Source organism: Martes martes (genome assembly GCF_963455335.1).
Source record: "Martes martes genome assembly, chromosome: X".
NCBI classification, from domain to species: Eukaryota; Metazoa; Chordata; class Mammalia; order Carnivora; family Mustelidae; genus Martes; species Martes martes.
In genome coordinates, this window is record NC_137897.1 from 72,810,187 (window position 1) to 72,832,878 (window position 22,692).

General features: G+C 36.7%; 1 protein-coding gene across 1 annotated transcript in view; it reads left to right on the forward strand.

Moving 5' to 3' along the window:
• The window catches only part of DIAPH2 (diaphanous related formin 2), a 1,022,518-nt gene that overhangs the window by 992,316 nt on the left and 7,510 nt on the right, over positions 1–22,692 (forward strand). The window lies entirely within an intron of this gene.

Consider the following 22,692-nt stretch of genomic DNA (forward strand, 5'->3'; position numbering starts at 1 on the left):
GTAGTTGGAGTTTTACAAGTGAATGAATATACCCATAGAGAATTGCTTATTGAAAGTATGTAGAGTAAGATGGGAAAGCATAAAGGATAAAACCCTGAAAATTACTAATGTATAGCAAACAAGGAAAAGAATAGTAGTTTATTAAAGAAACAGAAAGGAACAGTCAAGGAGGTAATTTGAAAATAAAGAAAAGTGGTAATATGCAAGCCAAGAGAGGAGAGAGTTTTGTGGAAGAAATAATTGTCAACAATATCATGTGAGGTCAAGGAAAATATCACCTGAAAAAAAAGTCCTAATCCTTAAGGCAAGAATGTGATGTTGATTCAGAATGGGCCTTTTCAGGGAACCTGGGTGGCTCAGTGGGTTAAAGCCTCTGCTTTCGGCTCGGGTCATGGTCCCAGGGTCCTGGGATCAAGTCCCGCGTTGGGCTCTCTGCTCGGTGGGGAGCCTGCTTCCTCCTCTCTCTCTGCCTGCCTCTCTGCCTACTTGTGATCTCTGTCTGTCAAATAAATAAAATCTTTAAAAAAAAAAAAAAGAATGGGCCTTTTCATATATACAGTCATCAAGGAGCACACCCAGTATTTTCTTTCTTTCTTTCTTTCTTTCTTTCTTTCTTTCTTTCTTTCTTTCTTTAAATTTCTTTTCAGCATAACAGTATTCATTGTTTTTGCACCACACCCAGTGCCCCATGCAATATGTGCCCTCCCTAATACCCACCACCTGGTTCCCCCAACTTACCACCCCCCACCCCTTCAAAACCCTCAGATTGTTTTTCAGAGTCCATAGTCTCTCATGGTTCACCTCCCCTTCCAGTTTCCCTCAACTCCCTTCTCCTCTCCATCTCCCCATGTCCTCCATGTTATTTGTTACGCTCCACAAATAAGTGAAACCATATGATACTTGACTCTCTCTTCTTGACTTATTTCACTCAGCATAATCTCTTCCAGTCCCGTCCATGTTGCTACAAAAGTTGGGTATTCATCCTTTCTGATGGAGGCATAATACTCCATAGTGTATATGGACCACATCTTCCTTACCATTTGTCCGTTGAAGGGCATCTTGGTTCTTTCCACAGTTTGGCGACCGTGGCCATTGCTGCTATGAACATTGGGGTACAAATGGCCCTTCTTTTCACTATATCTGTATCTTTGGGGTAAATACCCAGTAGTGCAATTGCAGGGTCATAGGGAAGCTCTATTTTTAATTTCTTGAGGAATCACCACACTGTTCTCCAAAGTGGCTGCACCAACTTGCATTCCCACCAACAGTGTCAGAGGGTTCCCCTTTCTCCACATCCTCTCCAACACATGTTGTTTCCTGTCTTGCTAATTTTGGCCATTCTAACTGGTGTAAGGTGGTATCTCAATGTGGTTTTGATTTGAATCTCCCTGATGGCTAGTGATGATGAACATTTTTTCATGTGTCTGATAGCCATTTGTATGTCTTCATTGGAGAAGTGTCTATTCATATCTTCTGACCATTTTTTGACATGATTATCTGTTTTGTGTGTGTTGAGTTTGAGGAGTTCTTTATAGATCCTGGATATCAACCTTTTGTCTGTACTGTCATTTACAAATATCTTCTCCCATTCTGTCACACCCAGTATTTTCAATAGAATTTCACTCTATTTGTATTACTAGAGAAAATAAAAGAATAAATTTGCTTATATAGTATGACATTTTATACTTACAGAAATTGTATTTTTTACTCTGTAAGAAAGTGTATTTTAATCTATAAGAAAGTATTCACTGCTGGAGTATCTTTCAAAAGATAGCTAAATAATCCTGACAAACTATTTTAGAAGTAATGCGTACAAAGTGTGCATTTAAAATGACATTCTGGAAACAAAGGAGCACCACTCCTGGATGCTCAACCGTCGTGGGCCTCAGTCAGTCCCCTTGTGCCCGTCCCCGCAGGGATGGCGTTAGTATCACCCGCTCCCCATCCTTATTGCAGTTGCCTAAGCATTGCCTGCCTCTCATGTCTAGTCTCTCCTTTTAGCCAAAGAAATGAACATTCCAAGGAGTTGGAAGTGAAATCTATGATGTGAAACACTTTGCCTCTTGTGTACTGTGTCATAAGCAGATGAATAAACTGAATTTTTACTTTATAAACAGAAAAAATAAAATAAAATAAAATAAAATAAAATGACATTCTGATATTTACGGTTATTGAATTCTGTGGCTAGTGCTCAGAATAGGATAAAATAGAGCCTCACAAAATGAGATTATAATGTACTTTGTCAGAAGAGAGCCTTCTAAGGAATTATCTGTCATCAGACGACAGATAATTATCTGTCAAACAGATGACATCAAGTCGTCTGTTTTTATGTCTTCCGCGTTGGAGGTCTCAGTACTGCTAAATGTCATTTTACGTACTCCTCCCCAGTCTAACCATACATAGCCTTTTCCCTCAAATCCCCTAAAAACACAAAGCTATCCCCAGAATCAATTTCAAAGATTTACAATTAGATCCTTAGTAAAAGAAAGTATTGAAAAGGTAAGGTAGAGTTCTGAGACTATTTATTGGCTCATATAAATATGTGTATATAGGAACAAATGGTATATTTATGTCTATAAGTCCTCAATAAAAGTTTTGTTCAGAAAAAGAACCAATAGGTATATGTTGAATGGCTATTTAGTATTGAGAAGGCTAATAAAGAGATAAATGAGATACATTCTTGAAAAGGCAGTATACAAAATGATAGTGAAAAGTATGAAACTGGCTAACATTAAAAGCTAAGTTGTATGATATCAGAGTCTAGAGGAAAGACAGATCAATGAAGGCCAAAGAGGTCAGGAAGGTGGGGTTTGAACTGAGCTTTGAAGGGTGGGTGGACCTTAATAGAGAGGAGGGAGAAGGCAGACGTGGGTACATAAAAATCTGGAATATGTATAGGTATCTTCATGGAACAATTATAAAGCCAACCTAACTAGATGTAACAGTGAGTAGTAGAAAAGAGAGGAAGATCTGATTGGGTATAGTAGGATTTGTGTGAAACAAACCAAACCAGAAATTATATCATCCATAAATTTCTTCTTTACTTAGCTGTCACAAATTTTAGAGTCAAATTTATTATGCACATTTTTTTTAATTGAAGTATAGTTGACACATAATACTACATTAGTTTCAGGTATACAACATATATTCTAATCTTCCTGAGCTACTTCCTTTAGAATGAATCTGTTGACTTTTATGTTCATCTGCCTTTGCAGTGAATTTTAATCTGTGAGCCCCCGAAGCCTTTTTGGAAGTTAACTGGTTACAGTTTTTAGTGTTGTCATCTTTTTTTTTTTCCCCCACCATTTCAAATTTCAGTTGAGCCGAGTTAGTCTTGTTTTAAATTTACTGTAGCTTTTTGAGTTAGGGAGTAAGGCCTCTTTGAGAAAACAGTTCTCAAAGGTGGGTTGGAGGATGAGTTGAATGGAGGAAAGTCTGGGTATAGGGGTTAGTATAGGCAGTACCTTGTTTCTCAGATTTTAGTGGTGAAATCTATAGATTCATTTTAATGGGAATCTAATTAGTTTGAGTCTTTGGTGTTAGAGTTAAAACTGCTTAATATATTGTTTCTTAAACATCATTGAATATAAAAATAGGCAAAAACTGCTTTAACAATTTTAATAAAACTATAAAACATAAAAATAAAATTAACATTAATATATCTACTGATGCTAGGTTGTTTTTTTTTTTTAAGATTTATGTATTAATTTTAGGCAGGGAGGAGCAGAGGGCAAGGTAGAGAGAAACTCAAGCAGACTGCACTGAGCGCAGGGCCTGACTCAGGGCTTGATCTCACAATCCCTGGATCACGACCTGAGCTGAAAACGAGAGTTGGATCCTTCACCAACTGCAGCACTTAGGCACCCCAATGCTAGATTTTGTAGTGGAAAGATTTAGATTTGGATCCAATTATATATTTTGACTTCACTGATACTAATGCAGAGTCTCTGTTGTAGAAGTAGACTGAACAAAATGATATTAATAACTTTAAGTCTTTCTCATCTTCCTCAGGATAATCACCACATTGAATAAAAACTGGTAGTGTCAACTTGATAATTTTGTAAAGTTGCCTTGCTCACATGAAGATAAAGCTAGGATTGAAATTTTTATAATATAGATATCCATTTATTGCTAGAATTGGGAAAAAATTATTAAGTACACATTTACCCCTCTATTTACAGCTAATAAACAATTGCAAGTTGCTCTGCAAAGACCACATTCTCATTGTACCTCTGCTTACATCATGAAGATGGCATTGACTTCTTTGTCACAGGTCTTTATATGTCCAGCTTACCTATGCCATGGTGTGAAAATAGTATCATACTCTGGGATGACTCAAATCTGAAAAATTTTCTTTATCATATAACTATGAAATTTCTGTAGTTCAATACGCCATGATGTTGCTTGGTTTTCATATAATACAAAAACAAACAAGTGTGTATATCCATGAGCGATACACTGGTTACTTATAAGGTGATAATACAGAATACGCTTATGTCAACATTTTTTACATAAAAAAGAATGCACAAAACTTAAACATATCTTGCATTAAGAAATAGTGGCCTAGGAAGCTTTACTGACTATTTTTTGAATGAAGTTGACCCCAACATTAGGGATTATATCATGTAAATCATGTATTTGTTATAGTGAGCTCTTTTAGAGCAGAAACTTATTCAGGACACCTTAAAAAAAACAGTGGGTTTCTCTTCTTTCTGTGTGTCTGTTCATTCCTTTCTATTTGTCTTTCAACTGTTTATCACCCTATTGAGTAGTGCCTTTCATCACAAGGTATGGCATGTATTACTAGCCAGCATATGAATTAGTTGTCATTGAGGGGGTCAGATGTCCACCATTGTCCATTCAGTGGCTTCTTTGGGGGGGGAGGGGAAAGAAAGCCTATTCAGTGCTGCTTCCCTAAGTGAAAAAAAACTATGAGCACATTTTTACCTAGAAGTGGTGTTGGACATATCAGATATAGTGACCTGAGAGAAGTGTTTTTCCTCTATGAACATATCACCTCTTTCATGGTCATGGGAAATGCAAGTATAACTTATATTTATTACCACCCCTTACTCTTCAACCTTCTGCAGTAGGGCCTCTCCTCCCCCTATTTTACTGAAATTGTTCTCATTATGGTCTCTAATGATGTTCATATTTCTGATATAAAGCTGGTAGTTCTCAATTTTTATTTTACTGCATCCTTCTACAGCATTTTATACTATTGCTTATTGCATTTTTCAACTTGGGCTCCATAACATGTGCTCAAACGTTTCATTCTGTACCTCTGTGATTACTTGCTGTTTTCTTCATGGACTTCTCTTTATATGGTCATCTCTTAAATATTAGTGTTTTCCAGGAAATAATCATCAGCCCACTGCTCTTCTCACTCTGCATACTTTTCTGAGTGACAGCTTCAATCACCATCTACATGATAAGTCTCCCAAGTCTCTCATACTCTTTCCAGACCTGTCCCATGAACTTCAGCCTTGTAATATTTAGCTGCCTGCTGGACAGCTCCACATGGATATCTTAAAGGCATCTCCAATTTTAAACATCCTAAGCTGAACTCATCATCTTCTCCTTGAGTGCAACTCCTCCTGTATGCCCTATCTTATTTGATGGGACCACCATTTTCCCAAATGTGAACTCTTTATTCTCCATATTCAATTAATCCCTAATTCTTATCTTGTCACCTTTAAGCCCCTCCACTACATGATCACCATATTGAACTATCTTAGCAACTCCACTCTCTATTGTACATGTGAGGTCCAAGAGCCTTAAGATGGCACATGAGACCATCCATTGTCTGGATGTTACTTCTCTATCCTCAGAGCCTAGAATCTCCTGCTTTTAATCAGCACTGATTTGCTTGTAGTCACACACATTTTTTTCATCTTTTCTCTCCCATTCCTTACAGTGTCTCCTTTGCCTGGAATATACTTTTCATCCAGGCTAATTCATCCCCATACTTCAAGAATCAGGATAGGGATGCCTGCGTGGCCCAGTTGTTTTAAGTATCTGGCTTCAGCTCAGATCATGATCCAGAGTCCCAGGATGGAGGCTTGCATGGGGCTCCCTGCTCAGTGGGGAGTCTGCATTTCCCTCTCCCTCTGCCCCACCCCCCTGTTCATGCTCTTTCTCTCTCTCTGATGAATAAATAAAATATTTTTTTAAAAAAATCAGTTATGGGGGTGCCTGGGTGGCTCAGTTGGTTGGGCGGCTGCCTTCGGCTCAGGTCATGATCCCAGGGTCCTGGGATTGAGCCCTGCATTCGGCTCCCTGCTCAGCAGGGAGTCTGCTTCTCCCTCTCCCTCTGCCTGCTGCTCTGCCTACTTGTACTCTCTATCTGTCAAATAAATAAAATATTTTTTAAAAAATCAGTTATAGCATTGCCTTCCCTAGAAAGGCTTCCCAGAGATGCTTCCCCTAAGGCTTAGCTAAGTGTTCCTTTTCTGTCCTCCTAAAGAGTATATCCGTAATCATAGTACTCACTGTAACTGTGTTCTAATTAGGTTTACATGCTACCCCCCATCTAAGTGAAAATATCTTGAGAAAAATGGCTGATACTTTTCATTTTTATGTCAGGGGATATAATATAATCTGGGTTCTAAAACTGACTCACTGACAACTGTGTAGCGGACTACAGAAGAAACCCTAACACATTTCATCAGACTAACCTTTATGTGAAAAGGCCAAAATCACTTCATACTATCTGCATGAAAGAAGAGACTGCCTCATTCATCTCTGGCACTATGTGAGGCACATAGTCATTATTCAAGAAAGCATAATTGAACTAAATTTCAGGCCAGTTTTTGGGCAGAGGGAAATATACCTGACATGGGAATAGACCCAGGTTATGATGGCAGGGCTCCCTTTTTCCTGTGAATAGGTCTACTTAGGAAACCAAATTAAAGGTCATTGGATTACTTCTAGAAAAAAAAATGAGTGACCAGTTTTACTAGATACATGATTCAAGCCAGGCTAGAATCTCTAGAAATAATCTCTTTCTACAAATCTGTCTAGACAGCTGGCATCCTAAAGCAGAGAAGTAATAGAAAGCAGCCCAGCAGTATTTCTGTACCCACTGGATGACAATAAGAAAAATAGTTATACAAGATTTTCATTGCTTCCCAAGGGCATAAAAGTATCCCAGCCCATGATGTTTTATGAAATAAATAAAAATTCTGAGCATTGTTAAATTCTGATTTCCTAACTGATCTTTAGTCTTTGTTTTTATAGGCTAATCTGGAAAAGACTTTCTGTTTTTTGTTTAATTCTTTCTCATTGTCCCAAAAGTGACTAAAACATGTCATCATCTTCATAATGAAGCTTTTTAGATTTTTAAAAGGATAAGATCTTGATACTGAAATCTTTGTTATGTGGCTCTTATAATATCAAATGTAAATTTAGTCCTTTTATATTATTGCCTCATTTAGTCCTTGTAACTACTCTCTTAAGACATCTTTAAGTATTATTTTCATGTTCACAAAGGGGTAAATAAGTTTAGGAAATCTGAATTAATTCATTGTTGACTATGCCATCACTAGGTATACTATAATGGAAAAAAAAAAAAAAAGACAAATCGGGTACCATTTTCTGTCCTGCTTAAATAAGGGCCACAGACTGTTTCCTGATCGGAAAGTAATGACTTACAAGTTTGCTGGTTTTAGAGCACAAATACACTTGTCTTTATACACTGTTGTCATTTATAATGGTATTTCATGAATTTTATATTCAAAATTCTAAAAGTTCTATTCTTAAGTAAACCTAGACATTGTCTCTAGACAAGTTGAAAACAGTATGTGCTTTTTATCTGAAACCTGGAGATTTTATATCCCACATAGTTTGTGACTCTAATTTGCCAAGTTAATCATGCTCAATGCCAAAAATTCAGACAAGGAAAAATATAAAAAAGAGAAAAAAATCACGATCTCACCATTCAGAGATAACCACTGCTTTTATTGGTGTATATTCTTCCAAACTCCTGAAAGTTGTAATTCTTACTTTCAAAAATAAAAATATGAGGGGCACCCGGGTGGCTCAGTCGGTTAAGCATCAGACTCCTGATTTCAGCTCAGGTCACCATCTCAGGATTGTGGGGTTGAGCCCCGTGTCTGGCTCTGCCTTCAGTGCAGAGTCTGCTTAGATTCTCTCTCTCCTTTCCCTCTGTACTTACCCCAGCTCATGCATGCTCTCTCTCTAAATAAATAAATAAGATCTTTAAAAAAAAAGAATTTACTCTTTTGTAACTTGCCTTTTCCACTTTATAATGTGGACCTCTTTCTGTCAAGCACATATAGATTTATATGATAATTTCGAATGGCTGCATTGTATCCTCATGTATGTGGGTTCCATCCTTTATTTACTAATTTCATGATGGATAGATAGGCTATTTATGCTTTTCACTAGTATAAACAGTGTTGCAAAGAACACTGATGTACAACAATGCCTATTTATGTGTTTGTCTGGTAATGCAAGGACTGGCTTTATCCAGTAGACTTAAGACTCAGGAAAGATTTTTTGAGAATTCTTGTATGAGAAGGAAGTTGCAATGAGTAGCCATTTTTACGCATTTATAGGCTTGGCCTGCACTTAGGTTGTGCATAGCTTGTCTTAGAAACTAAAATTACAAAGGAGCTTCTGTGAGTTATGAGTATGACATTAACAAGCTGTGTTTTAACTCTGTCCCAATTGCTCATATTTAGAACAACTGCTGACTGGCTTCTATCTCACGGGACAGTGTATGTTTTAAAACAATGGCACTGGCAGCTGCTAAAATGTCTGTGATACTAACCATACAGGTTGCCTTTCTCCATACAACTGGTTAAGTAATTAAGCATAAGCTAACATGGGGAACACAACTAATGGGAAGCACCTGTTTATAGACCTGCAAATGGTAAGTTGTAGATTAAGATCTTCTCAAAATCATAGCCAGTGGCATATTTCTATAATCTGGTGCTTTGGGAAATAGAGGCATCACGCAGGGGAAAGGCTGTCATTCTTACCTTACTGCAGGAGCCAATACCTGGGGCTACTGAACCTGTGGAGTTGGGCTGATTACTCTAAAACATCCAGCCTCAGCAAGAAGTAGGTAGTCCAGACCAAAGAGATAGGTTGTACATTTTAAAAACAAAAGGAATAGATATGTAACCTTGCAGTGATTCAGAAACAAAAGCAGATGACAGGTAAGTATATTCTAGGTTAACATATCAGCAACAGAACTCAGGCAGATCACAAACTGCCACAGAAAATGACAAGAGTATTGTCCATCATATAATCAAAGTTAGAGAAATGGCTGATACCTAATAATCTTAGTCATAGGGATCTATGTCACACATAGAATAGAAAGGCACAGAGATGACAGATGGTAGGAATGAATTGACCCTGTATCCACATTGTCATTTCAAAGATGGTTTATTTGCACCAACCCAAATGATTGCTCAAGCTCTCATCCTTGCCAAGTTCTCTTGGCCCAGGTCACTGAAATCTGTGTATGCCTTAATCAGCTCTTATCCTGCCACTCTTGGTAGTGCTATCTAGGCTTCAACAACAGAACCTAACCAGATGATTCCAGAGAGCCCCATTTCTGCTGGATGGTGGTTTTTTTTTTTTTTTTTCTTCTGGGGTTTTGTTTTGTTTTTCAAAACAGAATTGCTGTCATTGCAAGCCACTATTAAAATTAAAACCATGTGTTTGTAGAAACAACTATCACTACAAATCTGGCCAGTTCAATATATGTCCTTTTATTATTTTCTTCCTTTTCCTAGAAAAAAGATTAAATATGTATAGACATTCTGATTCCCCCTTTAAACATCCATTGCTTTTTATGCCCACCCCCCAACTAGAAAAAAATTTGTTAGTCAGCGGTAGAAGAAACTGGAACTCATTTTTTTCTAATCAAAAACTAGTAGCTATCTTTCTGTTTCTTCTTGTTAGGATACCACCTATATTTTAAGGCCTAATTGGGACGAAGTTTTCCCTGGCGCCCAACTCCTTCACTCAAGGAGTTATGATTTTTCTCTGCTCTGAACTGCCAAGATGCTATAAGAGACACATAGTTTTATGTTATAGTTGTTTGTAAGTTTATCCTTTCTTCTCTAATAACTTATAAGAGTGTCTTTCATGGTACTCTGTAGATAATTCATGCAATAAAAATGTGTAGGTGGATGGAAGGAAGGGAAGGAGAAAGGGAGAAATTATTTCCTTTCCTTTCTTTGTATTAATGGCAAATTATATCCCCTGTGTTAAGCAGTGTAGCAGAAGGTGAATTCAGGGGTCAGTTCCTGATTCATTGCTAAAGATTGGATGATTAGTTAATGGACAGTTTTTGAGAAATCACTATGTGTAATCCACTGTGAAAGACACCTGAGCAGCTCTGTTATTTGTGTGGTTTCTGTTGGTTTGTTCTTCAGTGGAAGTTTCACATACATGATTTACTTGGAGATTTTTCTATTTTCTAACACTATTCATATTTTTATATGTTACCTTTTCCCATATTTTCCAGATATGTAGGCATCATTATCAGACTTTCAACCTCATAGAAAGAAAAATTGTCTTAAAGCCCAATTGCATTTTTGCATTTCCTAGTAAAGAAGCAAATATAATGCATGGCTAATGTATAAAACCAAGGACTTTAAAAAAAAATATTCACTAGGTTTGACATTGAGTCCAAAGATAATCAATAGCAAGGTTTGTGGCAGTTGAAATACTGAACAATATGCTGATTTTTCTTCTGAGCCACAATTTTTGTAAAATCCCTTGAAATACTCAAGTGTAAATGCTAGTCATTTAAAATCCCAGGAGGTTGGTTATACATGTTATGAAAATATCATGTTTGTGATAGGTAAAAGTAAGTATTGCATATTTCCCACATTTGTAGCTTAATATGGATTAAGTTTTTAATGCCTTGAAATACTGTACTCAGTGGTTTTACTTTTATCACATATTTCAATCTTTCTAAAGTTGCTATAATTGAGTTTATTTGAAAATGTACCTTTATATTACTACAGGACTTGATAGTTTGCAAAATATGAGGTTCATAATAGAGATAGAGAATAGCGTTACTACCTGGCAGGGAGGATAAGAAGAAAGTGAAATATAGAAAAGTGATTTAATCTCACTACTGCAGTATTGTAAAATATAATTTGTTTTTCCCCTAGCATAGCAGAGTTTCATGCTGATAACAAGCTACTGAATTAATAAATCCATTGCAACTATTGAGACTTTTCCTTTAATAACATAATGAATGCTGAGCATTAAGAAGAGAAAAAGAAACATATTCTTTGTACAGATGTTACCGCTCACAGATCTATATCCCTAAGCATAGGAAAAATACCAACATTGTACCCTGAACAACATCAGTATGAAAAGAATTTGTGCCTCTCAATTAGAATACTGTATTTTCCACAGAAAAACACACTATTTCCTGAAATACATTTGCTTATTTTCCAATTGGAAAGACATTTAGGAGTCTATTTTGTTATCATTACATGTGCTTAACTCCAATTACATTTAATGGGAGTTGTGTATTTATAGTCACAATAGCCTCTGAACTACTTTAATATTATTGCTTTCCATTACCATTCTTGTTAAAATAGCTTTTCATCTTTTCTCCCAACACGAACTACCACAGTAATCTGGGTTTCTGTTTTCTTTGTGTTGATTAATTTGCATGTGGTAAAGGGTATGGATTACACAACATGATCTGATTCTAGCTTTAAGAACATTATGATGCCAGTGAGATTAAAATAAGGCTAGAACTATTTAATTTTTAAGTAGAGGTATTTGATTGGCTTCTAGACATCCATTTTTGCACAGTGACCTATATATACAATTTTGTTGGAACAAAATAAGCTGATATAGTTTCACACTCGTGGTACCTGGTGGAAGCCAAATTTATGAAACATAGTATAAAATGTGTGATAAAATAAGGTTTACAAACTTGAAGCACTAGACTTGATATCAACAGCCAATGAAACTATATCCTTAATTCCAATTCAAATTTTTGACAAGGCAAAAATAATGAGAATAAGCATATTAAAAATCCCTTATAGAATTGGTTTTGCTCTTTTCCTTAGTGCTGGCCTGTGCTGTATTTCCAGAAGAAAAGTGGTCAGCTGGCAGAAAAAGTGATCAGAAGACAGGGAAGGAGGCTTTTTAAGTTTTTAAGAAAATGAAGAACCTGAAAAGAACTCTTAAAAACATCATTAGGATAAAAACAAACAAACAAATAAAAAAAATCATTAGGGACTTTAGCGTCACCTGACTCATTGGCACTCAACAAACAGACATCTGCCTGTCCTTACTATGATAGACTAGTTGGTACCCATTGGGTTAATATTTCAAGCTGTGTTGTTTTCAAGATGTGTGATTATAACATGCTGTAGAGTTCCAAAATATTTCCTAAAAATACATGTTGAAATAAAATATAAATTCTGGAAGATTACCTCCACCAGATATTAAAATATATTATGAATGAAGTCAGAAGGTATTGGCACAGCAGAGAGAGTCAATTATCATATGGTTTCACTTACTTGTGGAGTGTAAGGAATAACACAGAGGACATTGCAAGAAGGAGAGGAGAAGTGAGCTGGGAGAAATCAGAGGGGGAAATGAACCATGAGAGAGACTGTGGATTCTGAGAAACAAACTGAGGGTTTTGGAGGGAAGAGGGGTGGGGGCCTGGGTGAGCCTGGTGGTGGGTATTAAGGAGGACATGTATTGCATGGAGCACTGGGTGTGGTGCATTCACAATGAATCTTGGAACACTGAAAAGGTATTTAAAAAAATAAAAATAAAAATAACCTTGGGGGAGGGGAGAAGGTATTGGCACAAAATAGTTGGAAAGATGTTTAGGTCAATGAAACAGAAATGTACATGAGTATAGATCACTTAACATATGAAAAGAGGTTGCATGAATCAGTGTAGAAATTCATGGTTATTCAACAAAGGGTTCTGGGATAACCCATTTTCTCTCCGCAAGAAAAAGAAAGAAAGAAAACAAAAAATCAATGTGGAAACTTAACTGACATTGTACAACAAAATAAATTCTAGATCATTTAAGTAGATTAATGTGGGGAAAAAAGCAACCTTACAAAACAGAAGAGACAGTTGAATGTTAATCAGATGTCTCTGGCTGGAGAAAGGCTTTCTAAACTTAAAAATAAAGGGACAGATCACAGTGTAAAAGATCAACAGATTTAGCTACATAAAAAGAATAAAAATGAGTTCTAGTCTGAGATAGTTGTATTGGAAGACCCTGAACTCACCTCCTGCATAGACACATTGAATCTACATCTACATACAGAGCAATTCCTCCTGAAGAACTAAAGGCTAACTGAACAACTTATGCACAACAAAAGAATAACATAAGAGATGGAAGCATGGTAATTATGAGAACCCCCCTGATGCTGCAAACTGCAGTAGGGAGGGATAGTACTCAGGGCCTCAGAGAGGATTCCTCCACTCTGGGACACAGAATAAAAGCTCCAGTTTAAAAGGGAAACTAGAATATAAAAGAGCCAGCCCTAGAGCGTCTGCCAAATGGCAGGGAAGCTTGGTGGAATGCTCTCTCTGGGGTCAGAGGTACTGGCCAAGTGCCATTTACATTTCCTCTCCACTTTGATATGCAGACAGAAGCAAGGTCCAGCTACCCTAGTTGGCTTCCCACCTCAGTGAGTCCTGTGCCCATAGCCCACATCAGCCTCAGCCTTACCCCCAACGTGACACCAGTGAAGTATATACTGGGAGATGGAATGCCTTCACTCAGTTCAACTCCAGAGGACTTGCCAGGACACCCCATTAATGGAGCATCTGAGGACCTCCCAGCCAGGGGCCCCCTGCCTAGAGTTGAACTAAGACATCCTGGCCTTTGCCCACCTAAGCTCCACCCATCCCACCAGGACACCCCCTGCATGGAGCACCCCAGGATCACCTAGCTCATTCCTGATGTAGCTCCTGCTATCCAGACAGGAAGCTGCCTGGACAGAACATCTTGGGACCTCCTGGCCCATGCCTGCTTCCAGCCATCTTGCCAGGGTTCCCCCTAGGAGGAATGCCCCAGGAGCCCCAACCTGCATTTGCTTTGGCTCCAGCTGTCCCGCCAAGATGCACTATGTCCCGCCCCACCTTCCCCGGGACCCCTAACCCTCTTCAACTCCAGCCATCCCACTAGGGTGGCCCTGGTGCATTTTGCCTCAAGACCCACATTCAGTGCCTGCTACAGCTGCAGGCAGCCAGCCAAAGCAACCAGGCACACATAGAGATGTTCCTACATAAGGCCTTCCCTTTAAAACTAAGATAAATAGCTATTCTATGTAATTCATAGAAAGAAGCACAGAAAGTCAAACAAAACGAGGAGACAGAAAAATATGCTCCATATGAAAGAATGAGACAAAACTTCAAAAAAATAACTATGTGAAATGGAGATAAGCAGTTTACCTAATGAAGAGTTCAAAGTAATAGTCCTAAAGATGCTCACTGGACTTGAGAGAAGAGTGGATGAACTCAGTGAAAACTTCAACAGAGAGACAGAAAATATTAAAAAGAGCCAATCAGAGTTGAAGAATATAATAACTGAAATGAAAAATAAACTAGAAGGAATGAACAACTGATTAGAGTATGCAGAAGAAGAGATCAGTGATCTGGAAGACAAGGTCATAGAAAGCACCCAAGATAAACAGTAATGATAATAATAATAATAATAATAATATAATTATTATTTTTAAAAATGAGGACAGGTGGGTCCTGGGATCAAGCCCCTCATCAGGCTCCCTGCACAGCAGGGAGGCTGTTTCTCCCTCTGCCTGCTGCTCCCCCTGCTTGTGAGATCTCTCTCTCTCTCTCTGTGACAAATAAATAAGATCTTTAAAAAAAAATTAAAAATGAAGACAGGTTAAGGGAACTCTGGAACAATATCAGATGTACAAACAATCACATTATATGGGTCCCAGAGGGAGCTAAGAGGGAAAAGGGCAGAAAGCTTATTTGAAGAAATAATGCTGAAAATTTCCCTACCTGGGGAAGGAAAAAGACATCCAGGTCCAAAATCACAGAGAACCACCAAATAAGATGAACCCAAAAATATCCACACCAAGACACGTATTAATTTAAATATCAAAGATTAAAGCTAAAGAGAGAATCCTAAAAGCAGCAAGAAAAAGCAACTAAGTTACATATAAGGGAAATCCATATATATGATTTTTCAGTGGAAACTCTGCAGGCCAGAAGAGAATTGTATGATATATTCAAAGTGCTGAAAGGTAAAAACCTGCAGCCAAGAATGCTCTACCTGACAAGGTTATCATTCAGAATTGAAGGAGAGATGGTTTCTCAGACAAACAAAAGACTTTATCACCACTAAATTGGCCTTGCAGGAAATGTTAAAGGGACTTCTTTAAAAGGAAAAGGCCATAATTGGAAGAAAATTATGAAAGGAAAAAATTTCATAAGTAAAAGCAAGCATAGAGTAAATGTAGTAGGTAAATCACTTACAAAGCTAGTGTAAAGTCTCAAAGACAAACATAGTAAAATAAACTTTATTTAAAAAATAGTTAAGGGACTCACAAATAAAAAGATATAAAATATGACATATACATAAAACATGGAGGGGGGATTAAAAATGTAGTGCTTTTAGAATGTGGGTTTTTTTTTTTTTTTAGATTTTATTTATTTATTTGACAGAGGGAGAGACAGCAAGAGAGGGAACACAAGCAGGGGGAGTGGGAGAGGGGGAAGCAGGCTTCCTGCTGAGTAGGGAGCCTGATGTGGGGCTCAGTCCCAGGACCCTGGGATCATGACCTGAGCCAAAGGCGGATGCTTAACAACTGAGCCACCCAGGTGCCCCAGAATGTGTTTGAACTTAAGCAACCACCAACTTAATATAGTCCGCTATATACTTAAGATGTTATAAATGGACCTCATGATAACCGAAAACCTATAGTAGGTACAAAAAAGAGAGAGAATGGAATCCAAGCATAAGACTACAGAAAGTTATCGATCACAATGGAAGAGAGTAAGAGAAGAAAGGAACAGGGAAGAAACCCAAAACCAATCAGATGACAATTAACAAAAGGGAAGTAATACATACCTATCTATAATTACTTTAAATATAAATGTTCTAAATGCTCGAATCAAAAGACATAGGGTAAAGGAATGGATTTAAAAAAACACTTATTCATATGCTACCTATAATAGACTCACTTCAGACCTAAAGACACATACAGACTGGAAGTGAAGGGATAGAGAAAGATCTTTCATGCAAAAGAAAATGAAAAAATGGGGTATTAATACTTATATCAGACTAAACAGAATTTAAAACAGACTGTAAGAAGAGACAAAGATGGACATTACATAATGGTAAAGAGGTCAATCCAGCAAGAGGACATAACAGCTGTAAATATCAATACACCCAACATAGGAGCACCTAAGTACATCAAGCAACAATTAACAGACATAAAGGGAGAAATTGAAAGTAATACAATAATAGTAGGGGACTTACTAAACACCCCATTTGCATCAATGGATAGATCATCCAGGCAGAAAATCAATAAGGGAACAGTAGCTTTGAACAACACATTAAACCAGATGTACTTATCAGATATATACAGAACATTCCATCCCAAAGGAGAAGAATCCACATTCCTGTCAAATGTACATGGAACATTCTCTTAGATAGATCACTGGTTAGGCCACAAAACAAGTCCCAATAAATTTAAGAATATTCAAATCATATCAAGGGTCTTTTCTGACCACAACATAGGAAACTAGAAATCAATTACAAGAAAAAAACTGGAAAATACTCAAACTCATGGAGGTTAAACAGCATGCTACTAAACAACCAGTGGGTCGACCAAGACATCAAAGAGAAAATAAAAAAAATACATGGAAACAAATGAAAATGAAAATACAGCAGTCCAAAATATTTGGGACATACCCAAAGCAATTCTAAGAGGGATGTTTACAGCAATATAAACCTACCTCAAAAATAAGAAAAATCAAATAAATAATCTAACCTTATATACCTAAAGGAAATAGAAAAAGAAGAACAAACAAAACCCAAACTTAGTAGAAGGAAGAAAACAAGAAAATTAGAGTGGAAATAAATGAAATATAGAGTAAATTTTTTTTTTAATTTGAAAGATCAGTGAAACCGAAAGTTGTTCTTTGAAAAGATAAAAAAAGATTGATAACCTTTAGCCAGACACATCAAGAAAAAGATAAAGGACTCAAATAAAATCAGAAATGAATGAGAAGTGACAACCAACATCATAGAAATACAAAGGATTATAAGGGACTACAAAAAATTATATGCCAACAAATTATATGCCTAGGAGAAATGGATAAATTCCTAGAAATGTACAATCTTCCAAAACTGAATGAGGAAGAAATAGAAAATCTGAACAGACTGGTAATGAAAATAAATCATTAATTTTAAAAAAGTGTGCAACAAAAAAAGTCCAGGACCAGTTATCTTCACAGTTGAATTCTATCAAACATTTATTTTTTTAGGGGCACCTGGGTGGCTCAGAGGGTTAAGCCTCTGTCTTCAGCTTGGGTCGTGAGCCCAGGGTCCTGGGATCGAGCCCCACATCGGGCTCTCTGCTTGGCAGGGAGCCTGCTTCCCCCTCTCTCTGCCTGCCTCTCTGCCTACTTGTGATCTCTCTCTCTGTCAAATAAATAAATAAAATCTTTAAAATAAATAAATAAATAAATAAAATATTTATTTTTTTAAAAGATTTTATTTCTTATTTGAGAGAGACAGAGACAGAGCACAAGCAGAGGGAGCTGCAAGCTCCCTGCCAAGCAAGGAGTGGGATGCATGACTCGATCCCAGGACCCGGGGATCATGACCTGAGCCAATGGCAGATGCTTAACTGACTGAGCCTCCCAGGCATCCCTCTATCAATCTATTCCAAAAAAATAGAAGAGGAAGGAAAGCTTCCAGATATATTCTTCAAGGCCAGCATCACCCTTATACCAAAACCTGACAAAGGCACTGCAAAAAAAAATTACCAATATTCCTGATGAATGTAGATTCAAAAGTCCTCAATGAAATATTAGCAAATCAAATTCAACAATATACTTAAACAATTATTCTCCACAATCAAGTAGAATTTATCTAGTGATATGAGGATAGTTCAATATCCACAAGTCAATCAATGTAATACATCACATTAACATGACAAAGGATAAAGACCATATGATTATTTCAAGAGATGCAGAAAAAACATTTAACAAAATTCAACAACTGTTCATGATAAAAATTCTCAACAAAGTAGGTTTAGAGGGAACATATGTCAACATAATAAAGGCCATGTCTGAAAAAAACACATAATGATCATCATACCCAATGGTGAAAAACTGAAAGCTTTTTCTCTAATATCAGAAACAAGACAAGGGTGTCCACTCTGGTCACTTACATTCACCATACTCCTGGAAATCCCAGCTGCAGCAAACATACAAGAGAAAGAAATAAAATACTTCCAAATTGGTAAGGAATTAGTAAAACTATCATTATTTGCAGATGACATACTACTATATATGTAGACAATTCTAAAGATTCCATCAGAAAACTATTAGATAAGTAATAACTTTGATGAAGCTGCAGGATACAAAATTAATATACAGAAATCTATTGCATGTCTTCTTTTTTAAAGATTTATTTACTTATTTTCGAGAGAGAGCATGACCAGGGGGTTAGGGCAGAGGGAGAGAATCTTTAAGCATACTCCCCACTGAGCAGTGAGACTGAGTTGGGGCTTGATCTCACAACCCATGAGATCATAACCTGAGCCGAAACTGAGAGTCAGACACTCAACCAAATGAGCCACCCAAGCACTCTGAAATCTATTGCAATTCTATAACACTAATAACAAAGTAGCAAAAAGAGAAATTAAGAAAACAGTCCCATTTACAACTGCACCAGAAAGAACACCGAGTAATAAATTTAACCAAAGTGAAAGACCTGTACTTCAAAAACTATAAAGCATTGATGAAAGAAATTGAAGACTCCAAATAGTCACATAATCATGAGAAAGAAAAATGAAGCTGGAGGTATCACATTTCCAGATTTCAAACTGTACTACAAAGCCCTAGTAATCAAAACAATATGGTACTGACACAAAAATAGACACATAGATCAATAGAACAGAATAGAGAGCTCAGAAATATACCAATGCTTATATGGTCAGTTAACCTGTGACAAAAGAGGCAAGAATGTGCAATAGGAAAAAGACAGTCTCTTCAAAAATGGTGTTCAGAAAACTGGTAAACAACATGCAAAGGAATGAAACTGGACCACTTCTTGCACCATACAAAAATATAAAGTAAAACTTGATTGAAGACCTAGGTGTCAGACCTGAAACCATAAAACTCCTAAAAGAAAAGACAGGCAGTTCTTTTTATTTTTTTTTATTTTATTTTTTTATTTTTAAAAGAGCCTCCATACTGTCTTCCATAATGGCTATACCAATTTACACTTCCACCAACAGTGCATAAGGGTTCCCTCTTCTTGTGTCCTCACCAACACTTATTATTCCTTGTCCTTTTTTTATACTAACGATTGTGACTGGTGTTAGGTCATATCACATTGTGGTCTTGATATGCATGTACCATACAATTCAGTAATTTCACTACTGAGTATTTACATAAGGAAAAAGAAAACACTAATTTGGAGAGATATAAGCCCCTGTGTTTATTGCAGCATTACTTACAATAGCCAAGATACGGAAGTAACCTAAGTATGAATCAACTGATGAACGGAGAGAAAAGATACACACACACACACGCACATGCACATGCACACTGGAATATTAGCCATAAAAAGAATGAGAGCCCACCATTTGTAACAACATAGGTGGACCTAGAGTGTATTACACTAAGTGATATAAGTCAGACAGAGAAAGACATATACCATGTGATTTCATTTGTATGTGGCATCTAAAAAACAAAATGAATGAGCAACAAAAAGCAGAAATAGAAACAGAAAAACAGACTTGTAAATACAGAGGACAAACTGGTGTTGCCAGAGAAGAGGGATGTAGGGAGATGAGCAAAAAAGGGGAAGAGTATTAAGAGGTTCAAACCTCCAGTTATAAAATAAATAAGTCAGGGGGATGAAAAATAACAGCATAGGAAATATAGTCAATAATATTGTTATAACACTGTATGGCGATAGATGGTAACTACACTTATCATGGTGAGCAATGCATAGTATATAGAATTGTCTAATCACTGTATTGTACACCTCAAACATTTAACATCGTATGTCAACTATAATTCAATAATGAAAATGAAAAATCAAGTATAAAAAAAAAAAAGAAATCATGTGTTCCTAAAAATCCACAACACAAACTAAATAGGTAACAACAGACTAATAGTCCTAACAAATATTGAAATTGGTTACTATCTTTAATATGTAGATTCCAAGATAAAAACAAAAGCAAAACCTAAGACCCCAGTAGAGTAATGACCAAGGGACCTGACCAGCATTTAAAGGAGGATACATAAGTAATAACATATGGAAAATTCCACATCACAAGGATTTGAAGAAATGCAAAAAGAACAAATCAGATACCATTAATCACTTTTAAAACCACATTTTAAAAAGATTAATACCCAACGATGTGCTAACACAAATTAATATACTTACTGGCAATTGGATTTAAATTAATACAACTATTTTGGAATTCAATTTGGACTTAATTTTGCCTACTTAACAAAGCCACTTCCATACCTGGTATATATAAAGATACAAGGATGTTCATGGTGAGGCTTTTATAATAGAAAAAGATGGGAACAACATAAATATCCAGCAGTAGAGAAATGGTTAACCAAATTGTGGTATATTTATATAAAATAAAAAGATTATGTGGCCATTAAAATCATGTTTTTAGTATCATGTTTCAGGAGTTTAATGACATGGAAAATGTCTACAATAAAATGTTAAATGAAAATATAGAATACCAAATTGCACATATAGTTTAAGTTCAAATTATATATGTATCTTGTGGTGCCTGTGTGGCTCAGTGGGTTAAGCGTCTGACTCTTGGTTTCTGCTCAAGGTCATGATCTCAGGGTCATGAAATCAAGCTCAGGGTCATGAGATCAAGCCCCTCTTTGGGCTCTCCACTGCGCATGGAGCCTGCTTAAAATTCTTTCTCTTCTCTGTGTGTGTGTGTGTGTGCACGCTCTCTCTTTCTCTCAAAAAATACGTATTTTAAAGACACTATCACTATTCTGCTAAGAGTGGAGAGAATAAATCTGGTCAACTAATAGGTCAGTTGGCTGTCTTCCACCAAGAGATTAAGCCCAAGCCTAATTCAGCTGCTACCTTCCTGTCAATTCTAGTTAATGAGAAACTATCAATTTAGGATCCCCCAAATCACAGAGGAAAACATAAACCAAACAGCTTTGGAATCATGGGACATAAGGGGGAAAATGTAAGTTTATATGAGACAATTTTACTATTACAGTCTAAAATAAATTATCTTTCTTTCATCATTGTTTGGAAAGCAAACGTTTACTCAGTGTCTACAGTGTCTTCTGAAGCATCTTTAGTTTTCTTAGCATAAGCTGCATAAACCCAGTTCTCTGCTCTATTTGTTGGAAATAATGCATACCCATTGAAGGTCAGTCTACCACACCACTACTTTTGAAGAGCTCTGGAGAAAACGAAGTTCACAGTAAATCACAGAGGTTTTCTTTTACTTTGTTTTCTCACATTAAAACTGGATATTTTCTAATATAATATACGGCATATAACAAACATATTTATTATATGTTACCCTGCTGGGAGGGTAAAGTGCATTATCTTAGGTTAACATTGATACATATACATGCCTGTGAATACCAGGTAGGAAACTCTTCTTCCATAGACAACAGACAGACTCCTAATTTGAGGGGAAATGAATAACGGACATGGCCTTTTTATCACAGTTTTTCAATCTCAACTTGTCCTACTCTTGAAATATACAGGATATATCCTTGTACCTTTGGCATACACTCATGTTGTTAAAGGATTAATTGTACATTTTCAGGTTACATACCATAGGCTTGAGTACTCGTCTGTCCCACATCGTGTTTGGTTAAGCTTTATCTATAATATGCTTATTCCTCAGTTATTTTACTTGACAGAGTTTTCGGTAAGAAGGAAATTAGTGATGTAAATTTAGCTATTGGTCTGAAACTTTGGAACATTCAGGTATTTCTTGGATGATGTGCTTTGTACATAGTTGCTAAGTAAATGATTGCATGAATGAATTTTAGATCAATACAATAATAGGTTTAATCCATTTACTACTGTAGGACTCAGTAGGAAAAATTTTGAGATGACTGTCAAATCAATTTATATTCAGAAGAAGAATAAGGATTCTTCTTCTGAAGAAGAAGAAGAAGAAGAAGAAGAAGAAGAAGAAGAAGAAGAGAAACTGACATTGGTTTGAACTGGTTAACCTGATACTCAGAATGTGCGGAAGCATGTTAAACCTGGGCCATGTATTCATATTCTCTTTTTGTGGCAGATTGGAATATTGTTTTAGTTTTGGTCACCCCTCCTCCACAGAATGCACATTTTTATATAAGTGTGGCCCTCTCCAGCTTCACATTATGAGCAAGACATTCTCAGAGACAAGCCTTTGATGATCAAAAAGAATACCCGGGGCACCTGGGTGGCTCAGTTGGTTAAGCGGCTGC